Here is a 23,520-nt window from a genome sequence, read left to right on the forward strand (position 1 = left end):
AGCGTTTTCTGTTGTTATTTCGGATTTCCAGTATCCACAGTATTTTGCTATCGTATTTGAGGACAATTGTTCGTCTTTTTTTAAATTCGTTCATGGGATGTGTGTGTCGCTGGCAAGGCCAGCATTTATTGCCCATCCCTAATTGCCCTTGAGAAGGTGGCGGTGAGCCATCTTCTTGAACCACTGTAGTCCATGTGGTAAACGTGCTTCCACAGTGCTGTTAGATAGGGAGTTCCAGTATTTTGACCCAGCGACGATGAAGGGACGGCGATATAATTCCAAGTCAGGATGGTGTGTGACTTGGAGGGGAACTTGGAGGTGGTGGTGTTCCCATGCGCCTGCTGCCCTTGCCCTTCTAGGTGGAAGAGGTCGCGGGTTTGGGAGGTGCTGTCGAAGAATCCTTGTCGAGTTGCTGCAGTGCACCTTGTAGGTGGTACACACTGTAGCCACGGTACGCCAGTGGTGGAGGGAGTGAATGTTTAAGGTGGTGGATGGGGTGCCAATCAGGCGGGCAGTTTTGTCTTGGATGGTGTCGAGCTTTTTGCGTGTTGTTGGAGCTGCACTCACCCAGGCAATTGGAGAATATTCCATCGCACTCCTGACTTGTGCCTTGTAGATGGTGGAAAGGCTTTGGTGTCTCCACTACAGTTCCAGTGAGATCAACCAACTTAGCACAGACAGAGGATCAAATCTGGTACTTTGTATGCTCAGTACCACATCCCATAGTGGATTTACCCATTGAATTATCGAGGATACCCCTTTATACCTACTCAAGTCTTGAATCATTTAATTTGATATGGAGATCTTAAATGGTTGGGCCTCAAAATTCCACAGTGCCGATGACACACTGCAAGGAAGGGACTTCCAACCGCCAATCCTATCCAGCGTTGACTCCGTCCTAGGAGCTGAGGTCAGCTCATTTGCTTTCAAATAATGTGTACAAGTGGCGGAACAGGCAGAGGCACGGCAAGAGGGGAGAAGAGCATTGGAAGGAGGCAGAAAAGAAGAGCCCCAGAAAAAAATCACTGGTCATCCTCAGTTGCATAAATTAAAATAAGCACCCAACAGCATTGGTATGTGCACATATGTGAGGCCCAGACCTGAACAGTGTTGTCATTATGGGGCGAAACCTGACCGTAATGGGTTCTGCCTCGAACAGCACCCTAAACAATGAGGGTATGCTGCAGGTACATTCCAAATGCAATGCAAAACATAAGTAAGTTTAAAGCCTTGGTTGTTAAAATAGATTCCATTTTCCTTAAGTAATTACCTGCTCAGGAATAATGCCAGTTTCACTGAATCTTGCTGTTTTTATTCTTGCAAAATTTATTTTCTCTCTTCTCCTGAAGATATTGGCCTAGGAATTCAGTTGGTTGTGCCAGCAGTTAGCGCCTAAAGAAAAGTGAATGTCGGGCGCTATGCGTGTTGTGCCCGGGCGCAGCGCAGTTTGCGCCTCGCCCCAAATTAAGTTGGCCGTTAGCGCCGGCGCAAAGTTTAGCGCCCGCCCGGATGCGCGCGCAGAAAATGACGTCACATCCTCGTGCAACGCCCTTTGGCCGCCCCGATTCCAAACTTCAGTCGGACCGCCCCATTGTGCGGCTGGCGGCCGGAGCGTTTGAAAAAGGGAACGCAACACAGCCAGCGCGGGCCCCGGGGGGCGCAAATTAAAGGGGACGTACCCTCCAGTATAAAGGCCAGCCATTTTGCAGCAAACACTCTTGTGTAACGCATTTCTGGACACACAACAAGGAGGATAGCTAACTGGTTTCAAGCAGCAACAGCTCAGGTATTTTTGGACTCAGGCCAGAGCGCTGCAAGTGGCCTTTTGGAAATTTGACTGTTTGCCAGGATTTGATGGGGGTTGCATGGGGTGCCAACGCGGAGCTGCAGCGCCATGTCCATAGGGCTCGCAGACGCATTGTGAGAGGGGCAGCCCTGGCTAGAGGCAGAGGGGGCAACAGGCGTCGGCCACGTAGGCCTTACCCAGTCAGGCTATACCGCCAGCAGCGCTCCTACCTCAACATGACTGGTGCGCGATGTGTTAGAAGGCTCCGATTCCGAAAGGAGGTGGTTGCAGAGATCTGCCACCTGCTTCGCCGAGATCTGCGTCCAAAGCTCAGGTGCAGGACGTCTCTGTCGGTGGAAGTGAAGGTGACGGTGGCATTGAACTTCTATGCCACCGGCTCCTTCCAATCCGCTGCTGGGGACATAGCTAACATCTCCCAGTACGGCGCGCATCGCTGCATCCGCCAGGTGACCGAAGCACTGTTCAGAAGGAGACGCCAATTCACCTCCTTCCCCATGGCCCTGGAGAGCCAGCATCAGCGCGCATTGGGATTTGCAAGACTCGCGGCCTTCCCCTTGGTGCAGGGCGCCATTGACTGTACGCATGTGGCTTTGCGGGCCCCTCTGGAGCATGGCGAGCAGTATCGCAACAGGAAGGGCTACCATTCTCTGAATGTGCAGCTGGTGTGTGACCACAAGCAGCGCATCATGGCTGTCAATGCCAGCTTTCCAGGCAGCAGCCATGATGCGTTTATCCTGCGGCAGAGTACTGTGCATGACATGTTCGAGGCACAGCCTCCCCCAAGAGGATGGCTACTCGGGGACAAAGGCTATCCTTTGTGTACCTGGCTCATGACCCCGCTCCGCGCGCCCAGGACCGCTGCTGAAGAGGCATACAACGAGAGCCATCAAACCACCCGCAACATCATCGAGCAAACTATTGGGGTCCTCAAGCAGCGGTTCCGCTGCCTTGATCGCTCCGGAGGATCTCTGCAGTATTCGCCGGAACCGGGTCTCCCAATTTGTGGTAGTTTGCTGCATGCTACACAACCTGGCTATCCGCAGGACTCAGGCACTGCCACCTGACGTTGGACCACCACCCCAGGAGGAGGAGCAGGAGGAGGAGGAGGAGGAGCAGGAGTATGTTCCCAGGAGGGAGCGACCAGGGCCAAGGGCCGCGCGACGCCACCTTATTACACGTTACTTCTAAGCCCCCTGTCAGGGAATGCCTTGTGGCCATGAGGGAAGATGAATGCAGCCGCTCCGCAAGCCCTCAGCCGGCGAAGCCAACAAACACTAACAAGAACAACCATGGAGACTCTATGAATAAAGATAATTATTTATTACACAAAAATGAAAACCCCTTCCCACATGAATCCCCAAATACAATCAACGGGCCCCACAAAAAGCCCAACAAATGACTCACTCCCACAAACTGGGGAGGAGTAACTCCACATTTGTACAAACCTGGCCTCAACCTCGGCCTTAACGCAAAAAATAAGCCCACGAACCAAACAACCATGGGCAAAAGAAAGATGGCCACCGCCATATAAAACGAAAGCTGGCCACACCCTCTACTGAGTGGCCCGCGAAGGCGAGACCTTGTCCAGCCTTTTGCCTCCCCTGCCCGGCCTGCTGCTCCTTCGCAAGCTCTGCCCAGTGGCTGCTGCGAGGCTGGGGGAAGGCGCCTGAGGCTCAGATGTCCTTCCGCCAGATGCCCTTGGGGGGCGGCATACACGGCCTTTGGGCCTCGAGGGGCCGGCTGCTGAGTGGCGCACCTGAGCCTGGCCACCATCAGCTCCAGCCGCTTGCCCTTGACGCCCCAGTGGGGGAGTGGTGGCGACGGATGGCGCAATGTGGGCAAGCTGGCGTCTGGGATGCGCTGGCTGGTGCTGTGGCGCGCTGGCACTCGGCCGGGCCCGCACTGCAGGATCCGCACCAATCAGCCGAGGGGCGGCTCGCTGGGATGCTGCAGCGCGGCGGGTGCCCTGGCGATGCCTGCCTGAGACAGCGCGTGTGGCAGCAGTGAGTGCCCCTGTTGTCCTGGTGTGCGCCCGCATCACACCCGCCAGGGACTTGACGGCATCAGTGAGCATGCGGCCACTCGTGGCAGTTGATGCCCCGAACTCGCGCACACTGGTCGCCAGCGACTCGATGGCCTCAGGCATGCGCCCCACCACGCGCATGAGCTCCGTGTGGCGCCGGTCCGAATCCTCGGCCATCTTGTCCAGCTTCCGCGCCTCCTCCGAGGTGAAGGTGTCCGGACTGGAGTCGGGACTCTCCCGCTGGGGAGCAGGGGACCGAACTAGGGGAACCTTGCCACGTTGGTGGCGGCGAGTGTCCCGATCAACTGCACGCCCCTCTGATCCTTCCCCCCTTTGGGGGGAAGGCCGCGGCCCACGCGCAGGGCTCCTGGGTGGCTGGACGCCACTGGTCCCAGCAGCTGCAATCCCCTGCGACATTTGGTCCAGGCACTCGTCCAGTGAGGACGTGTCAATCATTTCGTCCTCTCCTGCGGGACCTGAGTGTTCCCCTGATGGTCCGGCTTGCTCTTGCTCCTCCTCCTCCTCCTCCTCCTCCTGCTCGGAGGGGCTGTCACTGGCAGCTTCAGGGACCTGGTCGTCACCAGCTGAAAGCAGGAATGCACAAGAGTAGCTTCAGAGTGAGGAGACGGCATCAGCGAGGGAGTCAGGACTGGTGGCATTCAGCGCATTGGTGGGACAGTGGCAAAGGAGGTAGCTCGGATGCGCAAGTGCGAGGCGAGAGGGCCAAAAGGCGAGGTCCTTACCATTGCCGGGCAGTGGAGGGTCGGCTACTCCGCACACTGTGGGCACGATCAGCCGGGCTCCCATGAGCCCACTCACGCGCTCCTCCAGGGGAGTGAGCTTCTGCAGCTTGGCGCGGCCTCCCCTGGTCCTGGCACGGGCCTGGCGATTATTGGCAAGCTTAGCCTGCAAGAGAAAGGGCGGGCTGTAAGTACGGAGTGTAGCCCTGATGTAGTGTGCACTGCCTCCCATGGTGGAATAGCTTGGCCAGAGTGTAGCCCTGATGTACTGTGCACTGCCTCCCATGGTGGAATAGCTTGGCCAGAGTGTAGAGTGCAGAATGGGCAATTGATGCTCATGACTGTCCCAAAGCTGCTGGCTGAGGGCTGGCCATTAGGCCTTTCAGCTCCCTTTGCCCATCATGTCAGGTGTACATGCAAGAATGAGGAGGAGACTGGAAAGGGTACTCACCCTGACAATCCTGGTCAGGTCGTTGTATTTTTTCCGACATTGGGTGTGGGTCCTGGGGGCATCGCCGGTGACCGTCACCCTGTTGGCGATCTGCTTCCAGGCTCTGGTGTATTCTTGGTGGGTCGGATTCCTCCCAGTCTCTGGGAACAAGATCCTGCGCCTCTTCTCCAGAGCTGTCACCATTATTCCCAGATCACGCTCTGAGAAGCGCAGGGCACGCTCACGGTCCTTCTCTGGCGTTGCCATGACTCCCTGGGGCTGAGCAGCAGTGTTGAGGCCTATTTGCAAAGCTGCAGTGTGCAGGGCGTGGCAGCAGACCAAATCGTCCCTTCCCCCTTTAAGAGCTGGTCGGCGCCACGGGGTCTGCTGTCAATGAAAAAATGACCGCACCCGCGCTGCGCCCCGCCTCGGCGCTATCCCTCTGCACCGCCGGCTTAGCGCCTAAAGATAGTAGTGGAACGCCTCTTTTAGCGCTCCAGCAACCTCTTAGGGCGAAGCGACTGAATTTCCGGCAAGGGGGCGCAACTTTGGGGCGGACGCTAACTTCGGGCGGGCGCTAACGTTAGCGCCCCAAAACTGGCTATACTGAAATTCTAGGCCATTGAATTCTAGCTCAGGTCTAATTTTCCTTGGGGCTAGACAACATCTAATAACTCACCAAAATGATCATTATTTATGTGCAAGCAAGCCTTGAGAGAGAATGCCAGCAGGTTGTTTGGTTGTGAGAGGCATCACAGCCAAGCTCAATCTTTCGTCTTCTTACATGAATTTTCAACAGACTACTGGATAGTGGCCAGGATCATCAAAACAGATAAATGTCCCCCTTCTTCTATGCCTCAACTCATCGGATAAACTCACTAAGCTATTTGGGGAGCTTTCATCTATTTAATCTTAAGGATTTTTTTGTATACTAGCTGATCTTACATGGCACTGCTAATGGGTAGTCTTGGGTAGAACTGTGCGGTCCCATTCTGGGCTGAAAAGTTAAGGGCAGCAGGGATTGTGGATTGGAGCACAGCTGGAGGTGGGCAGAGTACGGCATTTTAAAATGAAAACTACTGACCCCAAAGGAAGTACAGGTCTATTATGCCTTTCCAGTAGGTAACTACTAACTTTAAAAAAAACCAGATAACTCACCAGAGCAGTTTTGAAAAGAATAGTCTATTCAGTGCAGACAGACCGTTCCAATTAATCTCCATTGTTAGAATATTTTAAGATGATTTAAATGTTCACGGTAGCCCAGCATCCTTTCCCTTAGTTTTTTTAGTGTTAGATACCACGTACCACAGTAAAAGATAAAGATTGGCCTACACATTTACAGTATAATAAATAAGCTTGTAGAACAGAGACAAAGGCTGAAAAGATTGGAAGCAGGTAAATATGTGGCCTCAGCAAACGTGCAACTACTATTATGTTGTACGCAGACACGGCCCAAAGTTGTATTATAGCATTAGAATAGAACCTGTTTCCCCCCCAAGCCAGAGCGTTCTCAAGGTGGTCAGGAGCCATGCAGCCGTGTGGAGGGCCTGGAGGGTTGGAGCTGGTCACTCCAGGTTTGGGAACCAGGCTGTGTTGTGCTCTAAGGGGATCAGAGCATGCTCTTGAGGTAGTTGGACCCTGGGAACCAGGTTGTATTATTTGCTTGTCATTTAATATAATATGACAGACCGTTATCAGTCAATGTATTAAAGCTTGTTATTAAAATCACTCGAGTGTGAGTCATGAATTGATTTATTGTCGCCGGACTAACAACCCTTTGTTGGAAAGGTAACCACTGGGAAAGGTTTATACCAAGACCATCACCACTGAAGCAGGGCATAAGAATATAAGAACATAAGAATTAGGAGCCGGAGTAGGCCATACAGCCCCTCGAGCCTGTTCCATCATTCAATAAAATCATGGTTGATCTTCAACCTCAACTCCACTTTCCCACCCGATCTCCATATCCCTTGATTCCCCTAGAGTCCTACAATCTATCTATCTCAGCTTTGAATATACTCAATAATTTAGCATCCACAGCCCTTTGTGGTAGAGAATTCCAAATATTCACAATTCTTAGAGTGAAGAAGTTCCTCCTCATCTCAGTCTTAAAAGACCGACCCCTTATCCTGAGACTATGCCCCCTAGTTCTAGACTCTCTAGTCAGGGGAAACAACCTCTCAACATCTACCCTTTCAGTTCCCCGCAGAACCGTATATGTTTCAAAGGACCCAGGTTAATAGATAAACCAATGGCCATAATTTTTTTACCTGGGCGGGTCTGGTGCGGGCGGTCGGCGTGGCGGGTCACAACCACGTTCTTGCTTCTATCCCGCCGCAGAAATCGACTTTGCACTAATGGGGCCTATTAAGCCCTCCCTGCACGTTACCCGGCCCTATTAAATGGTGTGGGTCTGATGACGTCATCGATGACACATTCTCAGCCGGGATATTTAAAAGAAGCCTTGGCCACATTGCATTTGAAGGTTCATCTAGGAGTGTGCAGTCACAGGTTTATTGTTCTAAACACTTGGAAACATGACTGCACAGCGGCAGAGCGCTGTATCCAGGTTCTCTGATGACACGCTCCATATGCTTGTGGAGGGATTGAGAGCATGCAGGGAGGTCCTCTTCCCTTCAAATGGGTGGAAGAGACCTCCCCAGGATGAAGGGATATTTACTACTCCTAGCCCCTTTAGGGCTACCCCGGATCAGGCATATTTCTCAGACGTTCACTTTCAACTAAAGTTTGAGGTAGCCGAATCCTAAAGACGCTTTATTGGGTATAAAGGTCCGGGCTATCTCTCCCTAAAGGAAAGGAACAACCCGAGAATGTTACTGTCCTCCAGATAGCACTTTTAATAAGCTTAGCTAGACTGTAACGTTCCGGATATTATGAGGGTCCGGAAAGCTCCCTCAGAATTCTGTAACTCTTCACGAAAGAGCGTACAGAGATTGAGTTCATGAGTTATTGATACAGAAGACTTAAGTGAGACAATTCTAAAAATATATAGAGATTTATTAAAAGAACTGATATGCAATTTACAGTTGGTGAATCAGTCAATCGCAATGTTAACAGTTCTAAAAAGAGAAAAAATACTATCTTATTATTAACAGAGAATCTTACTTTTAAATCTTAACTTTGCTACAGTATTACAGTTCTTAATGTTTTCTATACAGGATATCCATCAATATCAAATACAGGAAACTTTGTGTTATCCGGAGGCGAACCGTCCGGCAAGCTCGAGCCACCGGCAAAAATCAGGAGCCGTTTTTTATTCTTTTCATTTCTTTTCTTTGCTTTTTTTGAACGGTCAAGCTCTGCAATGTCTGTAGCTAAGCAACAGCTTCAGCTAGAGATGCTACAGAGACGCTTGCCGACTGTTTAGAGGCTGTTGCTAAGCAACAGGGTTTGTTGATTCATACGGAGATGAAAATCTCCGTATATTTCAACATTAACTCTGGAGTGTATGGCAGTTTTGAGGGAATGGCAGCAGCTCGGTCCCGTCGGTGCCGGATAGCACAAAGTTTCCTGTAGCTTTGATCCCCGAGGTACAAAGAGTTGGAGACCACAGAGCCGCTTCTGTAGCCAAGAATTGCTTTGCCCGATTAAAGTGAGTCTGATATCCCATTTGAGACTTCAATATTTATATCCTTTTCAGTTGTATTTCCTTTAAGGTTTTCTGCTGATGCAAGTTAATTATCCCTATTCATCTTTCTGCCGACCTCTGCAATTTTTACTGCTACATCAGCTTGCAATATTCCAGAATCTTGACTCATCTCCAGGTTTTCTGGGTCATATAAAACGGTGTGAAGGGCAGGTGTTCCTTATTTTATGTCATCTTTACGAGGGCAGATGTTCCTTACCTTATGTACCATCTGTAATGAAATCTGTTTGTCTTGCCTGTATTCGTTTTGCACTCATGTATATTACCCTCCCCCACACGGTGTATAGTTTCACTTCCTCTTTCCTGACTAACCTGGAAGGTTCCAGGTCTTGGCTCTTGGCTCCGCCCCTGACTTCTCTTACTTAAAGATCTCAGGATCTGTATGACTCATTCCTGTGAGCCAGTCGGTGTGTTGAGATGTTAGCTCTGATCTTAGTGATTAAAAGCCAACTTGTTAAAGTCTATGGCCTAGAAATTGGGTTTTGGTCTTGCCAGGGCTGTAGCGCCAGAAAGTTTGCGCCAGCGGTAATGCGGCAGCGCGCGACAAAAATTCGGGTGCGCCGGGCCCAGACGGCGGCGGGCGCTAAAACCCTCCTTTAGCGCCTCAAAACGGGCGTGAACTTGGGTTTCCCGGCGCTAATCCCCCGCTGCGGCACCCGATGCGGTGCGGCAGGTGGGGGAACTGCAGGCCTCCTCCTCCTGTTAAGGAGGAGCTGCCTGCAGCCGACAACTGTCCGGCGGATTGACCCGACATCTGAGCCCGGCACCTCGGGGAAGTGCCGGGCTCGCATCAGACACTGATCAGGGCCACGGGGGGGGAATGCAGGAGTCCGGGAAGGGAGGTGCGGGTAGGCGGCCGCCGGGAACGCGGCCGGCCGCCGCTCCACCTTTATGCGCCGGCGCACACTGGGGGAAGACTCTGTTGCCAGAGTCTTAGTTGCGCCTGCCACGGGCGAGGCGGGCGCAACTGAATTTTGGCTTGGGGCCGGGTTACCACGGCAACCGGGACGCTGCGCACACCGATGACGTCATCGGTGCCGGCGCAGCGCTACCGGTGCAACGCCGATTTAGGGCCCCAGGGAATTTCTCAACTGGCCATAACTCCGGCGCTAGGCCCTCTAGCGCCTCAAATGCGGCGCTAAGCCGACCGAATTTCTAGGCCTATAACTTCTAGTTTTGTGGTTATTGAAGGCACATCACCATCTTTACGAAGTTTAAATTAAAACACCTTAATCCAGTATGGACCATTGTTTTGTTCCTAAAAGGTCAGCCTGTCGGAGCCATGCACCTTCTGTTGCAACAACTGTCTTATCTCAATAGCCAGAATTCTTTCACAGCTTTTTCATCGTTCGGTTTCTAAATTTCCAAACCCAGTTGGTCATGTTTTAATAAGGCCAGAATTCTTTCATAAGATGGTGTCTTTTTCTGAATAGGTTATATGGCTTATTCCTTCACAAGGAGACAAAAAGAGCCTGACTCAAAATTGCGGAGGAGGTTAACAGCAGGGATGTTGTAAGGAGGACCTGCGTGCAGTGCCGGAAACATTTCAATGATCTCATTAGATCAGGAAAGGTGAGTGCAAAGCCACACTCAACTTCCTCCTGCTGTGCCTCTCATCACATCCCCATCAGTCTGCCTTCCCAACCCTACTCCTGCACGTCCACCCATCCCTCTCTCTCTATCGACATTATCACATCCCCATCAGCCTGCCTTCCCAACCCTACTCCTGCACGTCCACCCATCCCTCTCTCTCTATCTATATCATCACATCCCCATGTGACTAACCACCCCTCACACTCACCCTCATCCTAATGCAATCATACCAACTAACAACACACAAGGAGGCCATTTGGTATTGCAACCCCACTCCATCATAGTCTCCCTCTAAAGATGTAACCCATCTGCAAATGTGCAAAGAATGGAGGAGTCCATCTCCAACATGAGCACCACCGTGTCGCAGGCGATGGCGACTGTAGGCTTTTTCATGGATAGGATGGCCACCTGCATGGAGCAGCTAATGCGCCACTCACAGGAGCACATGGTCTCTATGCAGGATAGATGGCAGAGGCTCATAGACATCTTCTCTAGGAGGGATGTTAACGTAGGCATGGGTCCTCATGGTCCCACTGATGTGCAGCAAGGTGCTCTCCAGCTCCTTGCTAGCAGGGCAGTGTGGGTGGCCCATGAGAGGGATGATGGTGAGAGGGGACGTGCAAATGGGGGCTCCTCTCAAAGCGCTCACAATTCTCCCCCATTGGCCCCCCTCAGTTGGAGCCGCACATGCCACCTCAGACAGCGATGGCCAAGTCTGTCCCTGCACAGTTGCAGAAGGCGCAGACTTTGGCGGGGCCCTCACAGGCTCCAAAACCCAGAGGATGTCCGCCAAGAGTGGCTAAGCAGTTGCAGCAGGGAAGTGAGCAGGCTGCCTCTACCTCTGCTGAAGCCACAGGGGTAGCACCTCATAGAAGCACACAGAAGAGAAAGATGACAAGTAAATTCACAAGGGTAGCCACTTGGGTGTGCATCTGACCTTTGTGATGCATCTGTGGGCGGCCGACTGAGAGATGCCGTAAATGTCTGCTGCAGATCCCTGGAGGGAGCCTGAGGTGAAGAAGTTGAGGACGCTGGTGACTTTGACAGCCACTGGTAAGGCGTGTCCACCCCTTCCTCTGGGCAGCAGCTCTTGTTCCAGCAACCTGCAAATGTCTGCAATGACCTGGCATGATAGCCTGAGCCTCCTTTGGCACTGCTGCTCAGTCATGTTGAGGAAGCTCATCCTCTGCCTGTATACCCTGTGTTGGGGGTATCGCCTCCGGCGCAGTGCAGCCCTGTGCTGATGCCCTCTATCCTGTGCAGCATCAGGTGGTTGAGAGGAGAAGGTTGATGGTGTTGTTGTTGGTGCTGCTGGTGTGCCTGGTGCTGCTGGTGTTGGGGCTCAAGGTGGTCCAATTCTGAGGGCTAAGGTGAGACAGTAAAAATGGCACCCATGCTGATGGAATAGATGGCAGGTCAAGTAGAGATAAGAGAAGCAATCTGTCGATGGTGTGATAGGTTCTAACAATGAGGTTAAACTGGATGGCGGCTTTGCTGGAAACACTTGCAGCCTCTAAAAAGCTAAATCTGTGCTAGGAATGCAGTCAGCAACAGCTTCTGCCTGAGGAAAGTGATCAGCTGTGAGGTGGGAGCTTTTATAGTACATTTGATGCTGTCAACTAATCAGAAGGAGCAATGGCCACTCAACTCCCATCTCAGGTTGACAGACATGGTTCCTGTGGCTAAGGTTAATGTTTTTGTTGTGGATTATTTAACTTTATGACATGAGAAGTTTTACTTTTAGTACTGTCTCTTGAGGCCAATGAGAGGGTGGTGGCTGAAAGCACTTTTAAAAAATAAATTCTGAATTTTAAAAATATTATTAGTTCCCTTTCTACTCCATGCTAGTTTATACGTAGCCTTTTCTGCTTTTCTTATTGGCAAAGTTTTTGTGGTTTTTTTTTGCAGTTAGCTTATTTCTCATTGGTAGTTTTCTAACCTGTTTGGTCATATTGGTGGCAATCAGCATCAATCAGTTAACCGTGATGTCTTGCTTTGTTCTATGAATGACGTTTGTAGTAATCAAGCAAATGTGACCGATAACACGACCTGTACTTTGCGTGTTTGACATTTTGAAGTGTGAAGATTAGTACTGGAGGCAAGAGTTTTAATTAAGTAGTTAGATGTGATGGCATAACAACCAGCGCTGTCGAATGCAACTGTAAAGGGGAGATATGCCTTATGAATTTGAACTCGGTTATTGGGAGAAGCACAGCAAGAAGCTGTATTGTTATGCTGATAGGCAAAGCAGAATTTTTTGCATAGCATAAAATATGGTCCCAACAAAACTTGGCTCATCAATTGCTGGGTAACCATGCATTACAATTGCTGCGCATATTGCAGTATGGGGTATGGGAGTCATTTTTCATCGGAAGGAGAGTGCTGGAGCTAGTGGTTTCACCAGTGGTATAATGTGCCAACCTTTTGACTTGGTACAAATGCCGCAGTGGCTCTTGTGGTTCCGAGAGCAAACATGGAGACTGGGCTTAAGCCCTGGCAATTCTTGTGGCCCTGCTTCAGTCTTAGGAACATAGGAGTAGGCCATTTAACCCATCAAGCCTGTTCCACCATTCAATGAGATTGTGGCTGATCTGTGACCTATCTCTGAATACCCGCCTTTGACACATATCCCTTTGGTTAACAAAATCTACCAATCTTAGATTTAAAATTAACATTTGACCTAGCATCAATTGTCATTTGCCGTCTTGGGTTTGTGGTGAACTTCACTCAAGTGTGTTGGTCGATTCATTGGATGAGCCCATTTCCTAGGTAGCTGTTTCTCTGGAAGAAAACAAAACATTATTCGGTGGCCATGGCATCAAGATTGCTGGAGGGGAGAGAGTGAAAAAGAATTGAAGTAGTGTGTCAGTAAAATATTGCTGAGATAGTGAAACAACCTACAAACCCAGAATTCCACATTCAAAATACATCATTTCATTTCTATAATTTGAAAAATTATTTTCTAAAATCAGCGATGACGTTACAGGGTACAATTACGGAAATGTGTATAAATATAGAAAATGTTACGCAAGACTAAGTGAGTTTAGTGCAGAGATACTATCCTAGTTTTATTAGGGGTTGTTTTGCCTGTCCACTCATTCATGGGATTTAGCACACTGTCATTTCCACTTTGGAGCAGTGCAAAAGTCATAAGATAACTGTGGAGTCTGCTCCAGTGTGGCTCCCAGAAGGGGGCCATGTCACAGGGTTTCAGCTTGACAGCACATGGAATGTAACCGCAGCGTGCGCTGTCATGTATAATTCGGTGCAGAGCAGGACTGGGTTTAAAAAGTGCTCGGAGAAACCATTGGACCTGGGCACTTATAAACTCAAGCACAAAATGCTTTAAAAGTCCCACCTGCACTCTCAATACAGCTCTGTTTTACTGTTTAGGAACAGAGCTCCTGACAGAAAAGTAGGAGCTGCTCGATGCAAATCTGTACTGTCACTACTGGTCAGACTAGATAGGTTCAGTATAACTGCAGTCTTAGGGACAGCAAAGGTCTCAGAGACCACATCAATTAATTCCCATTGTAAAAGCGATGTGCTGTTGTCTGCATGCAGTTCTTACAACATATCAATTCCATATCTACCTGGTATAATAAACAGTGAGATGGAAATGGTCAGTTTTAAACATCTATGGATAAAATAGAAAGCTAGACCCCAGGGTCCATTGGGCTTTCATACAAGCGGCTTCTACAATTCAGAGATCACAGAAATCACAGAAATCACAGAAACCCCACAGTGCAGAGAGAGGCCATTTCGGCCCATCGAGCCTGCACCGACACATATCCCACCCGATCCCCGTAACCCCTACATCAACACATATCCCACCCCTATCCCCGTAACCCCACTAACACTAAGGGTCAATTTATCATAGCCAATCAACCTAAATTGGCTAATCCCCGAAAACAGCCTTGGGATTACAGTACGCGATTAACTCGCCTGCCAGAAAGCCTGTGCTCAATGTCAAGGAGCATGGAGGAGTCCAGCACTAACCTGGCACAGGCCTTTGCGCAGAACTTGGAGCCCATCCTTTCCAACATGGAACGGGTGGTCACCTCCATCAGCACGCCTGTGGAACCCACCACTAAGGAAGCAATATTAGACTTTAAAAAGGACAACTAAATGAGCTTAACAGGAAGTTGGCACAGTTTGTTAGCAGTCAGGCGGCAGGAGTTGGCCATAACAAACCTGCTCAGCCCTATTAGTCAAATGGAGTGATTACCATTCTCTAATCTGTCCATTCTTAGTTCATAGTGAAAGCAGTTGGCAAACAAGTTTTTGGTTATTTTTCTGCTTGATCTACATAAGGTGCATGTACATATAACTATTAGAATAATTTTAAATTATAGCTATTAGGAGAGGGGATGCGGAGCGATGACACAGTCCTGCAGTGTCAGTGGGACTGTGGGAAAGCATAGTGTTAAGTCTGTGTGTTCTAGTTATTGTTAATAAGAATCACTGCACACAGACCACAAGAATAAATTCAACAGGTCTTTACTAGTCGAAGGTCAGGCTGAACTGCCCAATAAATCATTACACAGCACTTATATACCGGTGTGGTCACCACCGGTATTACAGTATACAGCAGCCAAGATAAAGTAGTGCATCTCTTAAAATAGTTCTCTTAAAGGTGGAACGGTTACATACACCACACATAGCACTGGAATGGGCTGCAAGAAAACACCAGTATGGTCCTGAGATCAGCATCAAGAACAGAGATCACCATCTGGTAGAATCTGGAAGTGAATGACTAGTCAAACTGTGTTTAAGCAATATTTGTTAAGTATCATTTCACATTTACAGTATACACACAAACAAGTTTTTGTTTTACAGCGTACCTTAATCTTGAAAATATATTGGCCCAGAAATTCGGGTCTCCACGGGTGAGTACGCACGGGGTACTCACCCGTAGGCCGAATGGAAGTGCCGGTTTTCTGCATGCACTGCGCATGCGTGGGAAACCGGCACTTCCGATCCTCTGAACGAAGAGGTTCAGAAGTCGAACGCGCGCGCAGGGGAGGCTGCGTGTGCACTTTGAACTTAGGTTTTTTTTGCAGGTTTTCCCGGGAGGGTAAGCCTGCAGGATTTACACATTTAAAAAGCAGGCATAAGGCCTGCTTTTTACAAGGTAAGTGGTCAATTAATTAAAATTAAAACATTTTTCCACAGGTTTATTATTTTTAAATACTTTAAAGCAAGGTAAGTTTATTTTTAGCTCTGTTAGAATATAAAATTATTTTTTTCAAAAATTTAAATTATTGTTTAAAATAGTTATTTAATGTAATTTATAGTTTATTTAAAAAGTGTGATTTAAAAAAAAAATTATTTGAAGGTTTAATGCTATTTTGGGGCCCGTAGTATTTATAAGTTTTGACAGGTCTTCCTGTCAATCTTATGAATGGGCTTTTCCCTCCTCTGATTGGCTGCCCATGGCTCACGTGATCCCAGGGGACGCATCGCACTAACTACGCCCCTGGGACACGCAAGCACAGCGCGCCGGCAGCTGGGCCAGGCCCCGGAGCGGAATTCCACGGGGCCCTACAGCTCAACTGCCGGTGCACAAGGTAAGTGCAGGTCGGGGGCTTGCACCCGCGGGAAGCCCCCAACCCGAATTTCTGGGCCATTATGGGCTCGAAATTGGGTACCTTAGCACCTCCTGTTAGCGCCTCAGGGGGGCGATAAAGGGGCGCAAATTACTTTTCACCAGAGTGCGGCGCTGCTAATGACTCCTGCTAAATTCAAAGGGAATTTAGCGGCGGCGGTAAGTGGTAGCGCCCCGCTCCGCTGCGCAGCATCATCACCATGCGCAGCGCCCTGTTTTCGGTCCGCCTGCAAAATTGGCCCGCGAGCCCTGAATCTACGCCGGGCGATGACAGCGACCGATTCAGGGGGCAGGAACGGAGCAGCAGGAGGCTCGCGGGGTGCTAAGTAAAGGGGAGGTGGCGGGCGGAGAAAAGAAAACTGGCCGACTTACTTGTCGCGGCCCGTTGTGTCTTTGTACGTGGGGACCATGCCGCAATCTGGCAGCCCGGCACTCCTCTTGTTTGCCGAGCTGCTGGCGCGGCACCCTGCTCCCCGGCGGTCCAGGTAGGGCCCCACAGAGTTATGGGCTTGGACTCTCCCCTTTAATGAGGGGAGGAGCCCTTCCATGTGGCAGCGCTACGTGGCCCAGTACGTAGCGCTGCAGAATGCACCGGCCCGATATTCGGGGTTAACGCTGTAAGAAGGAAGTGGAGTGCTTGAATTAGCGCTCCACTCCCTCTTGGGGTGCTAAAACTGAATTTAGCGGTCGCCGGCGCTAATTAGCGCTGGGCACTAAAGTTAGCACCCAGGCGATATTAGCGTCCCAAAATGGTTGATACCGAATTTTTCCCCCAATGGCTTTACTTAATGTTAGTTTGTATTTATAAGGATCCTTTTCAATTTTGTGTCTGGAAGTATGGGGAGTCAGAATAACTGGTTCAAGTGATGACTTGTGTGGTCACATCCTCCACTTAAGCAGCAGATTTAGCCTACAAATAGTGACACGAGGAGAGTGTTGGAAAGGAGCTGTGATAATATGATTTGTAGATCTGACCTATTATGTCCGTGTGTAATTGAGACACGGACTGCAGGAGTTGGTTATAACAGGTCTTTACTGAATGGAGACAGCCTGGAACTACTATGCAAATATTACTACACAGGCTTATATACAGGGGTGGTCACTACTGGTACTGCAGTATACAGGGGCTGCAGAATATAGTTCCTTCTGCAAGTACATACACTACAATTCCTCCCCTTTTAGCTAAACAGTACATAACATTCGATTAACAATGAAATAACATATTTACAATTACAGTTGTTAGATACATTAGTTGAAGTTAAGCAATTATAAGTTCAGTCTTTGAGGAGGCTTCCTGATTCTGTCTGGATAACGCCTCTTTGGGGTATCAGGTTCTTCTGGCAAAGTTGAGTCGGGATCAATGTCGTTGTTTGGTTCGTCTGCTTCCAATATCACCGATTCTGCGGTAGATGCAATTGGTACGTCGATTTCATTACCAGGTGTATCGGATTGTGGTGTGGAGTTGATGTTTCCCAGTGACTCTAGAATCTGGTCAGCATGGCGTCTTACAATGCTCTCTCCAACATCCAAGGTATACATTAGAGGTCCTTGCCATGTACAGATCGTTCCTGGCTGCCATTTCTCTGTGCGGTAGTCCCGGGCCAAAACTGGTTGACCTATCTTAAAACTCCTGGTCGGCCTTTCATTCATATTCTGAAACTGCCTGTTCTCCACATCTCTTCTGATGTTTGGCTTAACCAAATCCAAGCGGCATCGTAGTCTTCGATTGAAGAACATCATGGCTGGAGTTTGGTTGGTAACCGCATGTGTCGCATTCCGGTAGGCAAACAAGAAGTTATCCACCTTGTGTTGTAGGGGTATATCTTCATTACACATTGCCTTGATAGCCTTCTTGAATGTTTGAACGAACCTCTCGGCCAATCCATTAGTGGCTGGATGATATGGGGTGGATGTGTAATGCTTAACACCATTGTTCTTTAAGAACCTCCGGAACTCTTCAGACACAAACTGTGGTCCATTGTCGGAGCAAATCTGTTCAGGCAGCCCATTCCTGGCGAATATGGTTCGTAAGACTGTGATAGTTTTTTCTGTGGTGATTGAGGACATTTTTATTACCCCTGGCCACTTTGAATGTGCATCCACCGCAATTAAAAACATCGAGTCCATAAATGGACCAGCAAAATCAATGTGCACCCTTTGCCATGGAGATGAGGGCCACTCCCATGGATGTAGAGGGGCTTGTGGTGGGGCGTTTTGGACCTTCTGGCATCCTGTACAGCTCTTGGTCATCTCTTCGATTTCTCTATCGATTCCCAGCCACCACACAAATGCTCTGGCTAAGTTCTTCATTTTTACCCCTCCCAGATGACCCTCATGAAGCTCATTGAGCACTCTATCCTTCAATTTGGGTGGAATTACCACTCTGGATCCACACATCAAGGTTCCTCTGCACACTGACAGCTGTTCTCTTCTCGGCGAGAATGCTGGCAGCCATGGTTCGCCATGTGCTGGCCATCCCTTCACCGTTAAATCATAGACCCAGGAGAGTGTCGGGTCATTTCGTGTTTCCTTTTCTATGTTTGCATTTGTCACAGGGAGACATTCGACTATGGTCGAGTGGAATATCTCCACTGGATCCACTGCAAGTTCTTCTTCCACCGTCAGCAACAGTAGGCGCGACAATCCATCAGCATTCCCATGCTGTTTATTTCCTTTGTACTCGATGTCATATTGGTGTGCCCCTAGGAAAAGGGACTACCTCTGTAGCCGTTGTGCTGTCATTATCGGTACGCCCTTCTGAGGGTTGAAAATGGAGACGAGGTTGATGATCAGTAAGTAGAGTAAATTTCTGACCGTGCAGGTAGTGATTGAACTTCTTCACCCCCCACACCAGGCTGAGGGCCTCTCTGTCAATCTGGGCGTAGTTATGCTCGGCTGAGGTTAACGAGCGTGACGCAAAAGCTATCGGCCTCTCTGAACCATCAAGGAATTTATGTGACAGTACCGCCCCAATGCCGTAGGGAGACGCATCACATGCCAGTCTTATCGGTAGTGATGGGTTGTAGTGAGCCAATACTTCTCTTGAAGTGATTAGGTCCTTACTCTTCTGAAAGGCCTGCTTACATTCATCGCTCCATTTCCATGCTATTCCCGTTTGTAGTAGGGCGTTCAGTGGGTGCAGAATTGTGGACAAATTCGGCAAAAACTTATGGAAGTAATTCACCAATCCGAGGAATGACCTCAGTTGCGACACATTTTCAGGCGCTGGAGCCTTAACTACCGCTTCAATTTTGTCAGGGCACTTATGTAACCCCTCTTCATCAATCACGTGGCCACAATACGATATCTGTTTCTTAAAAAACTCGCACTTGGGGCGATTGGCTCGTAGCCCATGTTCACGTAGTCTAGTGAGCACCTGCTCTAGGTTGGCAAGGTGTTCACTGTCATCTTCACCTGTCACTAGGATGTCGTCCAAGTAACACTGAGTCCCCGGAATCCCTTGCAGGACTTGTTCCATCGCTGTTTGCCACATCGCCGGAGCTGATGCTCTTCCGAATACCAGTCGATTATACTGGTAAAGACCTTTGTGAGTGTTTATCGTGAGATACTTCCTAGAGGATTCTTCAACCTCCATCTGCAAATATGCTTGTGCTAGGTCAATTTTTGTAAAACGCTTCCCTCCAGATAGTGAGGCGAAGATATCTTCTATCCTTGGAAGAGGATATTGTACTGTGTGAGGGACTGGGTTCACCGTCACCTTGAAGTCCCCACAGATGCGAACCTTCCTTGGCTCCTCAGACTTATTGTTTAACGTTTTCTTCATGACAGGAACGATGGGTGTCGCCCACTCGCTCCAGTCTACCTTAGATAACACGCCTGCATTCTCCAGATTCTCCAGCTCTGCCTCGACGGCTGGGCGAATTGCATATGGTACTGGTCTTGCTTTGAAAAACTTGGGAACTGCATTCTCTTCTATTTTTATCGAGGCGGTTACGCCTTTAAGAGTTCCCAGTTCTTGTTGAAATACCTCTTTGGCGTTAGCTAAGATTGTTGACAATCGTCCAGGAGTGACGTCGTCATCCTTTTTACCAGCCACCGTCAGTGCCTGAATGGAGTGCCAGTCTAAACTTATCTTTCTGATCCATTCACGTCCCAATAACGGTGGTCCACCATCTTGCAATATGTACAGATACAATTTCTGTATTTCCTTGCCGTTGTATTCGACAGGCACCCTTATTTTTCCTCTGGGGTATACATTTTGCCCTGTATACGGCTTCAAGACAATGGATGTCTCTTTCAAGGGTATGTGTGAGAATAGCCGCTCGTAGTCTCGTTGATTCATGACGGTTAGAGCTGATCCTATATCCAATTCCATTTTGACTTGAGACCCTGCTATCGTGAGGGTGACCCAAATGGTTCGGTGATCCTCTTTTGTGATTACGTTGTGAAGTTTGAGACAGCTTAGTCTCTTGTTCCCGGATTCACTATCGCTCATCTGGTCTTCGGAACTACTGTCCGTCATCTTTTGTACTTTCCTGTACTGTTCCTTAGTAGCCTTTTTGTTGTCGTTGGTCTTCTTCCCAGACCTGCAAACTCATGCAATGTGTCCCATCTTTCCGCATTGCCTGCATATTTTGTCCTTGGACCAGCAGTCCTTCTGGTCATGGGTTGTTCTGCCGCAGCGATAACATTTTGCAAATCCCCGTGTCATTTCATGGGTGCCGTATTCCTGTGGCTTTTGCTGTATTTCCGCAGCTCCCCTTGCTGCTGCTTCGTACGATACTGCCACGCTGAAAGCCTTATCTGGCGTCAGCTCTTTCTCTGAGAGTAACCTCTTCTGGGTTCCTTCACTCAGGAGACCACAGACAAATTTGTCCCATAAGGTATCTGCCAGTCCTGCTCCGAACTGGCAGTGCTTTGATAGCTTGCGTAGTTCCATAAGGTAATCAGCATTGCTCTCATCTTTATGCTGATTTCTCCTGTGGAATTTAAATCTTTCTGCTATCAGCAGCGGTGTAGGATTTAGGTGTTCCTGTAGGATAGCAACAATTTCATTAAAACTCTTCGCCTTCGGTTTGGCTGGAGTAATCAGGTCCCGCAATAGGCCGTACGTTCTTGCGCCCTATAAGTTTAGCAGTACCGATGCCTTTTTCTCATCGGCTACTTCGTTTGCCTCGCAATATACCTCGACTCTTTCCACATACGTGGTCCAGTCTTCTATTGCATTATCGAAGGCAGTGATATTGCCAGTCTTCGGCATCTTGGAAATCTAAGATGGCGCCTCCCGCGCTTTGCCTTCTTCCCTGATTTAACAAAATGGCGCCTCCCGCGCTTTGCCTTCTTCCCCGCTGGATTAAGATGGCGCCTCCCGCGCTTTCTGTCTTCTCCGCTGTTGCTAGCGCTGTTGCTGGCGTTTTATGCCTTGATGGCGATGCCCTATGGTCTTCGCGCACTTCCCCCCGCGCTGCTGCTAACGCCACTCTCCGCGGTTCCCGTGGCAAACTGCAGCTCCTCGCGGCTTTCTGCGCGTTTAATTTTTATTATTTCCCCGTCGTCGGAACAACCCTGCGGGACACTTGCCTCCCTTTTCTCGGGTCTGTACGCTGCCCGGCTTCGTAGCACCGGCCGCGCCCTGTGTGCTCCACCCTCTCTCTCTCTCCTCTTCCCGACAACGCTGCTCGGCCCTGTTGCAAAGCCACCCGCTCGAGCTCTAGACCGCCACAGCCCAGGAAGGATCAGTGTACTACCTGCCACCAGCCCGATTAGCTGAAGCACCATCGACAGGATAACCAAGCCCTGCTCTCGACAGCCTCTCCTGCAAATTTTCAACTCCGCTGACTCAGAGGCGGATGCCCACGGTTGACGCCCGTTTCTTCTGTTTCTTTCTTCCTTCTGGCCTCGACCTCTGATAACTTCGCTTCAGGGATGGATCCCCATGAGGTGGTGCAGACTGTAGGTAAGTTCGTATCTGCTCGTCGCCAGTATTATGTCCGTGTATAATTGAGACATGGACTGCAGGAGTTGGTTATAACAGGTCTTTACTGAATGGAGACAACCTGGAACTACTATGCAAATGTTACTACACAGGCTTATATACAGGGGTGGTCATTACTGGTACTGCTGTATACAGGGGCTGCAGAATATAGTTCCTTCTGCAAAGTACATACACTACATGACCAACTTTTGATTAAGTTTTCATCAACTGCTTAATAAGTTGTTCCACAGATGGCCCCACTAGTGTGATTGCACTCCAGCACGCTTACTCCTTGGCAGCCATCAAGGAAATACATTCCATACAAATCCTAAAATCTATCCTTCGAATCAGAGTCCACGATGAATTATATTTAATTAAATATAATTAAATAAATTACATGGTCACATGTACAGAAGTCACATGACACAGTTTTCTTTCTGCTGAGATAGAACCAATATTAAACGATGACACTGATATATTTATTTATTTATTTATTCGTTCCTGGGATGTGGCGTCACTGGCAAGGCCAACATTTATTGTCCATCCCTAATTGCCCTTGAGAAGGCGGTGGTGAGCCGCCTTCTTGAACTGCTGCAGTCTGTGTGGTGAAGGCACTCCCACAGTGCTGTTAGGGAGGGAGTTCCAGGATTTTGACCCAGCGACGATGAAGGAACGGCGATATATTTCCAAGTCAGGGTGGTTTATAACTTGGAGGGGAACTTGTAGGTGATGGTGTTACCATCTGCCTGCTGCCCTTGCCCTTCTAGGTGGTAGAGGTCATAGGTTGCCGAAGAAGGCTTGGTGAGTTACAGCAGTGCATCTTGTAGATGGTACACACTGCAGCCACGGTACGCCGGTGGTGGAGGGAGTGAATGTTTAAGGTGGTGGATGGGGTGGCGATCAATAAAAAAGGAAGCTCGGGATCGGAATAGGTCCACTAAGAGATGGACAGGATAGTACCACAGGCAGTGATAGAGAGGTGGCAGAAATATTAAATAATTACTTTGCTTCAGTATTTACCAGGGAGATAGAACAGGTGGACATGACATTGGATCATGAGATTAGTAATGAAATAACTGCATTTAAAATAAAAAGTGGAGATATATTAAATAAACTAATCAAACTCAAAGAGGAAAAAAATCCTGGTATGGATGGATTATATCCGCACATTTTAAAAGTATCTAGGGAAGAGATAGCAGAGGAATTACTACACATATTTAATAATTCAATAGAAAAAGGTGTAGTGCCAGAGATCTGGTGGATAGCTAACATAATACTTATTTTTGAGAAGGGAGATAGAACATGTCCAGGGAACTATAGGCCAGTCAGCTTAACATCGGTGGTAGGAAAGATAATGCAATCCCTACTAAAGGAAAAAATAGAAGAACATCTAGAAGCCAAAAGTTTAATAATGAATAGTCAGCATAGATTTCAAAAAGGAAAGTCTTGCTTGACCAACCGCATTTAATTTTTTGAAGAGGTAACAGAGAGAATACACAAGGGTAATGCAGTAGATGTAATTTATCTAGATTTTCAAAAGGCCTTTGATAAGGTACCACACAATAGACTAATGAATAAGGTCAGAGAATGCAGAGTCAGGGGACAAGTAGCAGAATGGATAGCTAGCTGGCTTCAAGACAGAAAGCAGAGAGTAGGGGTAAAAGATAGCTATTCCCAGTGGCAGAAGGTGGGTAGTGGTGTTCCACAAGGGTCAGTG

Source organism: Somniosus microcephalus, chromosome 16 (genome assembly GCF_052327205.1).
Source record: "Somniosus microcephalus isolate GS21.2 chromosome 16, FLI_Smic_1.0, whole genome shotgun sequence".
Lineage (NCBI taxonomy): Eukaryota > Metazoa > Chordata > Chondrichthyes > Squaliformes > Somniosidae > Somniosus > Somniosus microcephalus.